This window comes from Camelina sativa, unplaced genomic scaffold, assembly GCF_000633955.1.
Source record: "Camelina sativa cultivar DH55 unplaced genomic scaffold, Cs unpScaffold00558, whole genome shotgun sequence".
In the NCBI taxonomy this organism is placed as follows: domain Eukaryota; kingdom Viridiplantae; phylum Streptophyta; class Magnoliopsida; order Brassicales; family Brassicaceae; genus Camelina; species Camelina sativa.
In genome coordinates this window covers 47,709-56,798 of record NW_010921731.1, presented here as the reverse complement: position 1 = coordinate 56,798, position 9,090 = coordinate 47,709, and the positions used below count along the sequence as shown (strand labels likewise).

The 9,090-nt window shown below is 35.3% G+C and overlaps 1 pseudogene; it reads left to right on the top strand.

Annotated features, from left to right (window-relative positions):
• Positions 1–5,633: 5,633 nt before the first annotated feature.
• LOC104773516 lies at positions 5,634–8,958 on the top strand (annotated as a pseudogene).
• Positions 8,959–9,090: the final 132 nt, after the last annotated feature.

Here is a 9,090-nt window from a genome sequence, read left to right as displayed (position 1 = left end):
AAAAATGGATTGAGCTTTAGAAGAATGCTAAAGGTAAGAACACTTAGACACATACAAGAACAAAACATTGTCTACCCAAAGGCACCCAAAGTGTTTATCCTATCAATCTAAACCCAATTGATCCTAGTGCTACCCTTTAACTTCTTCTCTTCTCTTTCACCCTTTTCTCTTTTGATTTTAAAGTCTTAGGAGAAGTTTCTTATATGATCTTTCTAGTGGAATGGGAGATTCTTACTTATTTTCTATGGTTTTCTTTACTTCTTATTCTTAAAACATCAAAGCATTTTGCTAGACTTTTCTTTTCTTTGAACAGAACCATCTTTAACAATTTCATACTTCCCATTCTTTCACTAGAGCTTATATTTACTTAAACATATTCCTCTCGTAAAGACTCTACCCTTTACTTTCTCTTTTCCCTCTTTTCTTCTCTGTTTTTAAACATACCAAGTCCCAACCAAGAATTTAAACCTCCTAGTCCTATCTAGTTTGAAAAATGCAAACTAGAACTACACAAGGTTTCATTCTTGTCAGTTCAAATCTAACACTTTCTACCAAGCTCAATCCTAAAATAGGCCTCACACACACAAGATATAACATGGCTTGAAAGAAGGGTTGGTTAAGGGTAGGGGAAACTGATTCAATAATGAATTCAGCTAATTGGATCAACAAGAGTGGTAAAAAAATTGGGAAAGATGATCCAAATATGAATAATTATCCATGAGTTTAAAGCAATGCACAAACTGATATTTAAAAGTCAATATTAGGTTCTTATAAATAGGAAATGATTTCCTATCACAACATGCTTTAGTTTAGACAGAATGCAATATAGGAATTCTAGACTTGGTTCAATCTTATGTTTCTAGCTACTCAACTAGTATCAAAGTACTATTAACTTGGGCATTGATCCTAGTTTAGTGAATTCAAGCAAGTTAACAAGGCTAAACTCATCATTGACCCCTAATGCAATATGAAACAGTCCTAACAAGATCCTAATATGCAATGCAAACTACATGAACACTCTGTTTTTTCAAAGACTTTTGTGAAAAAATTTCATTTTTTTTTGGTCTTTTCTATGCCTTAGATGAAATGCAAATACTAACATGATTGTGCTAAAAAATTGAAATAAGAAAATAGAAAACAATGTCAAATGCTATCTCAAACCCTCCCCCAAACTTAAATTACACAGTTCTTTGTGTAAGAAAAATTTGTAAGAGGATTCAAGATTGAAAAGAAAACTAAACATGAGAGGAAATGGTATTTACAATGAAATGGTGATGTTGGTACCTTATTGGTTGTGGAAGAAGGTGTCTACATACTCATTTATGCTGTCAAAGGTGTAGCTGGAGCTTGGATTTGGATTTGGAGGTGGAGGAGGCAACTCGACTGTAGCCATCAACTGGTACTTGGTCGAGTGCTCAGTCGAGTGGGGTGGTCGATTTGGCATGCGAGCTTTCTTTTCCTCTTCTAATCAGACTCCCTTGCCTTGTTAACTATAAAAACACAAAAAACAATAGATTAAAAATACCAAAAGCTCTAAACTATATAAACAGAGATACCTTAGGGACGTTCTCCCTAGTGAGCTTGTTTAAAGTCACTAAGCTTGACTTCTTTTAGGTTCTCAAGATGTAGGAGCATCCTTGAGAAACATTGTGCATTTCCCATGTTTCTCCTTTTCTCCCCAATATTTCTTAATTCTCTGACCATTAACTATAAACTCACTACCATCCTTATTGGGAAGTTTTACAGCTCCAAATGGTAGCACCTCCTTTATTTCAAAAGGACATCCCCACCTACTTTTCAATTTTCCAGGAAACAGCTTGAGCCTTGAGTTGAAAAGCAGAGCTTGGTCTCCAGCTTTTAGGTCTTTAATGATAATCTTCTTGTCATGGAAAGCTTTTGTTCTTTCCTTGTAGATTTTGGAGCTCTCATAAGCTTCCAACTTTATCTCCTCTAGCTCATGCAAATCAAGGTTTCTCTTAGCTTGTGTTGTCTCTAGATCCAGGTTCAAAAATTTGATTGCCCATAAAGCCTTGTACTCAACCTCAACTGGAAGATGGCAAGACTTTCCATAGACAAGTTGGAATGGGGTCCTTCCTATTGGTGTTTTAAAAGCTGTTCTATAAGCCCAAAGTGTTTCATCAAGTTTGTTAGACCAGTCTTTTCTTGTTGCTCCCACTATTTTTGATAAAATGGCTTTGATTTGCTTGTTTGAGACTTCAGCTTGCCCACTTGTTTGAGGGTGATAAGCTGTTGACACCTTGTGTTTAACTCCATATTTCCTAAGCATTCCTTCAAATATTTTGTTGATGAAGTGTGTCCCTCCATCACTGATCACAACTCTTGGAATTCCATATCTTGGGAAGATTATGGTTTTGAAAAGTATGAGAACCACCTTGTGATCATTAGTAGGACTTGCAATAGCCTCTACCTATTTGGAGACATAGTCCACTGCTACTAATATGTAGACATTCCCATTTGAAGGTGGATTAAAAGGTCCCATGAAATCAATTCCCCATACATCAAATATCTCAACCTCCATAATTGGGTTTTGGGGCATCTCATTCCTTCTTGTTATATTCCCCATTCTTTGGCAAACATCACACTTTGTAATGAACTTGTGAGTGTCCTTGAATAATGTAGGCCACCACAAACCAACTTGTAGGACTTTGTGGGCAGTCTTGAAAGTTGCAAAATGGCCTCCATAAGCAGAACCATGACAATGTCCCAACACTCCTTCAATTTCATTCTCTGCTATGCACCTCCTAAACAGTCCATCAGTTCCCTTTTTGTACAAGTAGGGTTCATCCCAATAGTAACCATTGATGTCCTTGAGCAGTTTCTTCTTCTTGTAAGGGTCCATGTCTGCTGGGATTTCTTCACAGACTTTGTAGTTGACTATATCAGCATACCATGGCAAATCTTCATTGTCTAGTGTCATCCATTCCTCCATTTGGATCTGCTCGACCGTGTGTCCAAACATACTTGATCGAGTGTCTACTCGAGTGTTCGGTCGAGTGACCTCGAGTTGCATCAGTTTCTCTTCCGACATTGAGTCATCAATTGGTAGTTCTTCCTCTATCCTCATCCTGGATAGATGATCAGCAACTCCATTCTCTATACCCTTCTTATCAACTATTTCCATGTCAAACTCTTGGAGGAGTAGGATCCACCTTAACAACCTTGGTTTGGTGTCTTTTTTTGAGTAGATGTGCCTCAAAGCAGCATGATCATTGTACACAATAACCTTTGAACCCATTAGGTAGCTTCTAAAGTTTTCAAAGGCAAATACCACTGCATGAAGCTCCTTCTCTGTTGTTGAATATCTTTCTTGAGTTTCATCCAAGGTCCTACTTGCATAGTGAATAACATGCAGTTTCTTGTCTTTTTCCCATATTGAGCCCATGCTACTTGCTCGATCTTCACTCAGATTCTCCATCCTCCTCCACCTCTTCCACTACTCCTCACCATTTCAAATCCGCCACCATACCTACCGACGATGTCTCTAAAATATCCTTTCTTGCCGCGGATCTGTTCCGTTTTGTCAATGAAACCTACCTCTCCTCTCATCCACCGCTTCGTCTTCTCCTCCTCTCGCTAGTGTATAATATTCAGAGGTCTCGAGATCTTCAATTTCGGAAAGCTATGTAAATTGTCTTGCAATAACCTTTCCATCTAACTTTATTTTTGAATGTTGTGTTAGATTTAGGAATCAGTTTTTCATGAGATGATTGAGTGAAATATGACATAATTTTTGAGTAAATTAGTTATTCTAATATACTGGATCTTCTTATTTGTTGGATTGTTATTGCTTACAATCTTTTTAGGCATTATCATTATGATTTTTCTTTTTTTTGCAAAAATGCTTTTGTGAAGCCAATAAATTCCTAAGAAACTATCCTTCAAAACAGAAACTCAATTAATGATGGTGTCTTTGAATTGTTTCTGGAGATCTACAATTGGTTCATTTATGGAACAATGGCTAGTCTCTTGTCAACTGTATTTGTAATTACCCATCTTGTTTCGTCAATACTCTTACTTTATTCGTTCATCCATCACGTCAGCTATTGCGTCTGAAGCAAATCTGAGAATCTACCAAACCCTCCCCCTACACCTGTATATTGTTTCCACGGTAAACATCTCTTTCTCTGATTTCGTTTTTGTTGTTTTTGTTGATAGAGCTCTTTTTCTATTGCAAAGTTTGAGTAATTGCTACATCTTTGCTTCTCAATTTGTTAATTCATCTAGTGAATTTGTTATGTTGATCTCTTAGCTTACGTAGCTTGGAGTTGGACTTTGTAGTTGTGGAATCATGTCTTGTGTTAAAGAGAATTTAGACTTTGTGTTCTTGTTCCAAATGTTTTTTGTAACTTTGTGTATGCTTTTTGTCTGGTTTTATTTATATATCTAGTGGTTTTATCTATCAAAAACTGTGTGCCTGCAAATAAAGCTCGACTGATTGTATTGTTTCTCTTTGATATTACTTTCTTTCAAAATAGAGAAGCTAACTAATATAAAGGAAATATAGGGGAACTTAACTCGTTAGTCTTCTCATTTTTTTTCTTTCGGGCAAACATCTCTACTCTCTCTTAAGATATTGATTTAGTACATTCTTTCTTCAGTATAAACGGACATCAAGTTATAGAAATCATGTTCAGAAAGCTCAGCTTGTAAAGATGTGGTGCTGCCTTAAACTACTGACATTGTTTTCCCCCCATTAACCTTTTGTTCATCTAAACTTTCTGGTTCATGATTTAAATTAGGAGGTGTATTTTCATCTCTAGTACTGCTATAAGTGTTGCTTTGTTCAACTGTGACTTAGCTTGACCATTGGAAATTTAAAGATTCAGACATTAAAGTGGAGTCTCTCAAATGTTATAAGCGTACCTAGAGCAAAATGCAAGCTTTTGGCTTGTAAAGAATAGGCCGATGTTTATGTTTGATTACACTTGAAGCTGAATTCTAACATTGTTACCAAATGAAAAAAGAGTAGATAAATTAATTGGTGATATATATGTTTTAACATATAAATGAATGCGTATTTTATGATCTCAAAAATAAAACTAACGTTATATTGGTGTTGCCTTTGAGGACAAAAGCAGAGGACCTTCTATTTTCTCCAATGTTGTTATGGAAAATTGAAGTAACCTCAGATTTGGTTTGTGAACCTAAATAGACTAAAAGCAGAGTAAGTTAATTATGAAAAAGTGTTTGAATAAGCTCATGAACACAACATCGAGGAATAGCTCAATACCTGAAGATGTAATACTTACTCTTTTCATATGGTGTTTATTTTGCAGAAGATAAGTGCTCGATTTTTGCTGGTGTTAGGTAGCTTCCATCATTCCTAGCAAGAAAGTTGGTAATTTTGAAGTAAGAGAACAAATCCATTAGACTGATTATTATGACTAAGAGGAGTGGAACTTGGAAGTATTGAATGTGTTTCCTCTTTGCTGTAGTTGTAGCCAATTGAAAATCTATTAGATAAGAGTCTTGATTTTTAAGTAATATTATGTTTCTTGGTGTTGGTGTTATGAGCTACGGTGATGAGCAGTATTTATAGAGCTAAGAGGAGACGATAGGGTTTAAAGTGAGATTAGAGATAATCTTGTTGACCAAGCTAAATTATAGATATGATGGAGGTAGTTTCGGGTAGTTTCTATATTGCATGTGTGATTTTGAAAATATATGGAATTAGATTTTAGAAACTAATATTGCGATTTGAATTATTTAGATATGGCGTCAAGATAGTTTGCTTTATTTTAAGAAGGTTAATTATGAATTTGATGAATATGTTATTAGATATGGTTATTTGAGGTTTGAGATGTTATATGGAGGTAATTTCGGGATTATATGATTAATGGAATAACTGATTTTGTGCAGTTTTAATGTCCAACAGATAGATTTGGTATGTACTTATTATGATGTCGTCTGGATTTGCTTATAGGTTTGGTAAGAAAACACTGTTTGGATACTCATGTAATATATCCAAGATCCGAACTGGGTAATCCCCATACACATAGATCCGCGAGTTTTGTTATGATATGATTACCTCTTTGCTCTCGATATAGTTTTTTCTTTGTTCTTTCTTTTTTTGGGCGTTGGGGCATTGTATGGCATACTTGTTTTATTGTTTTTTTATCCCAAAGTTTGCTTCCCAATTATTAGTATAGATTCATAACAGCCTCCCTTGGATGACCATTATAAAAATGTAGTCCCAAATGCGCATATGAGATGCTGCCTCATTAAAAACCTTCCCAGGAAAACCAAGTGGAAAAACCATTGTTAAAGGAAAAGAGTGCAGCGCGCTTTTATTCTCCCTCTTGAGTACATCACTTGAAATCTTCGAGATGACCAAGCCAATATGATGATGTAGCTTGTTGGAAATAGTGGTTGGAAACGCCTTGGTAAATGGTTCGCCAAATCTTCACTTGAACGAATCTGTAATATACGTGTATCGCCATTCTTCTATTGGTCATGGGTCTCGCAAGTGACTCATCTTTATCATTATTTTTGTTTCTCATAATCTCATCAATGAATTTCAAAGACTTTGAAGATGATAGTCTTTCACCATTGGAATCATAATATTCTTCTTTAGGTGTTTATCTTTCGCGTGTTCTTTTGTTGTCTCGTTAAAAACCTTTCGTGGAAAAACCGAATGGGATAAAAACCATGATAAGGGAAAAAGAGTAAAACCACGCTTATGATCATATGTATCAATTTTCTGAACTGTTATAAATAGCGCATTCAGGTACAAACTCATATGATCATCATATATTCTCCTGGGTCATTGAACTTCAAGTCATTTGAACCCCTTTCATATAGAAAATCTTCTTTTATTACATATAATCTTCCAAACAATCATCTTATACATTGGAGTTATTATACTCTCCTTGTAAAACTTTCTCTTTCAACTCTTCTTCTTAGTATGGTACCACAAGACCATTTTTCTATGTAATATGATGTAAGCATCTTGAGATAACATCTCTTCCATCAGATATCAAATCTGTAACCACGAGAAATTTCATGAAATATTTGATCTTATACAATCTGATTTCTCCATCTTTCATGAGTAATATTTCATCAATAACTTCTCCATATATTCCTTGGTATGTGAAATCTTTACTCGAGATTAGATAACATTTTCATCATCAACATATTTGGACTTGTTCTTGTACCTTTATTTTAACAAGAACCGCTTGTAAGTGCTGAAGAGACAAGAGACACATATAATTTTTCTTTTAACGAGGTTCAACAAATGCCTACATCCTCAAACTTTCTTGAAAATATTTCTTGAACACAATTCTAGTCAGTGTTCAATCTCGGATTTACATAACTTTAAGATCTTCTCTTACCTTGTTCCCGCTCTATTTTCAACCTATTATGAGATCTCTAAGATCAACAACAATGATCAACACTCTCATAGAGATAAACTCTCACCATTTGCTCCTCAAAGGTGTCAAAAGTCTACAAAACTTTTTTCCACGAACTGTAAAATATTGCTTCTAGCAATATGATCACTTTAAGGGAAACTTCTGACAGTTTGAAAACTTCTCAATAGACTGAATCAAGTCTTACTCTTATTGTCAAACTCATAATGGATCTAGAATAGTTGCTTCCACCTCATGTTCTTATCTATGTATATGTAAAAGTGGAGGCGTAAAACGAGAATATGAGAGTCTTCAGCTTCTCGGAATGGATGAAAGCAATGGAGAAATTCAGACAAGACATGGTCGAAATTGCGAGAATCACTGTCTTTGAGCATTCTACAAGGACTACATTGATGACACCACATTGTCACCATCAAGAACTAAAACAGGTACCCCTGTTTCTGTCATTGAATGTCTTCATAGTAGTTCAGAGGCTCTACAAGAGTGGATGGTAAGCAAAGTCTGTTCTCTTTTCATTCAACTATATATATATATATATATATATATATATATTTAATTGTCTTTATGTGTTGTGTACTAATTGATGGGCAAAAAAAAACTATGAGCTACAGGAAGAAGTGAAGTCTGTAGAAAAATATCCTCATCTAAACTTCGTCAAAATTTTGGGTTACTGTTGTGAAGATAACAAAAAAAGTTCACTCTTGGTTTTAGAATACTTGCACAAAGGACGTTTAGATCATCACATCTTCGGAAGTTAAGATCGATCTCTTCTAATTAATGTGTCCCTTCTATAAATCGGTATAAGATAATTTTGCTATACATTCAGTTTCAGTGTTACTCTCTCAACAGAGGAAGAGGCATTGCCATGGGAAATACGGGTTAAGATTGCCATTGGAACAGCTCAAGGTCTTGCTTTTCTCCACTCGATCAAGAACAGCCTGCTACATTTATAATTTAGACCGCATAATAATATGCTTGACGAGGTAATGACTTTATTTCCATTCTTCTTCTCTGTTTGTTTTGTGATCTTAGCAACTAATATCCAGGTTTGGATTTCATCAGCAATACAATGCAAAATTGTTTTATCTTGACTAAAAAAATCAACGTTTGACATATGAGAGATTTGTGGTTGTGGGTAGAGTTGAATACATACCTCATGAATGGTTCATGTCAGGTACACCAAAATCTTTAAGTTTTGTTTTACAAATCCTGATTAATCTTTCATTGTTTAATGTTAAGACAACTGTGTAATATGTATGTAGGTTATGTGGGAATGGAGACTGATGTTTACATATTTGGCGTGATCTTGCTTGAGCTTTTAGCTGGTTCAGTAGACAGACTAACAAATTTGAAGAATCAAAGCGCAGGTGCTCGGACTGGATTTTTCTTGTCTGAAAATTATAAGATTGGCGAAATAATCGATACCCGGCTTAGAATCGATTATCCTATGAAAGCGGCAAAACTGATGGGCATACTCATCCAAAGTTGCACCAAGCGGGACAAGAAGAAACGACCATTGATGCAACAAGTTTTGGATGTGCTGAATATTATTGCAGCGACTAAGTACTAATGTGAGATGTCCTTATATTGGACACAAGGACATTGATAATGCTAGGTGTTCATATGTAATAACAGAAAGAATCAGTCTAGACTGAAATTGAAAGTTGGGTGTAAACACTGAAGACATTTAAAATGAAGAAGC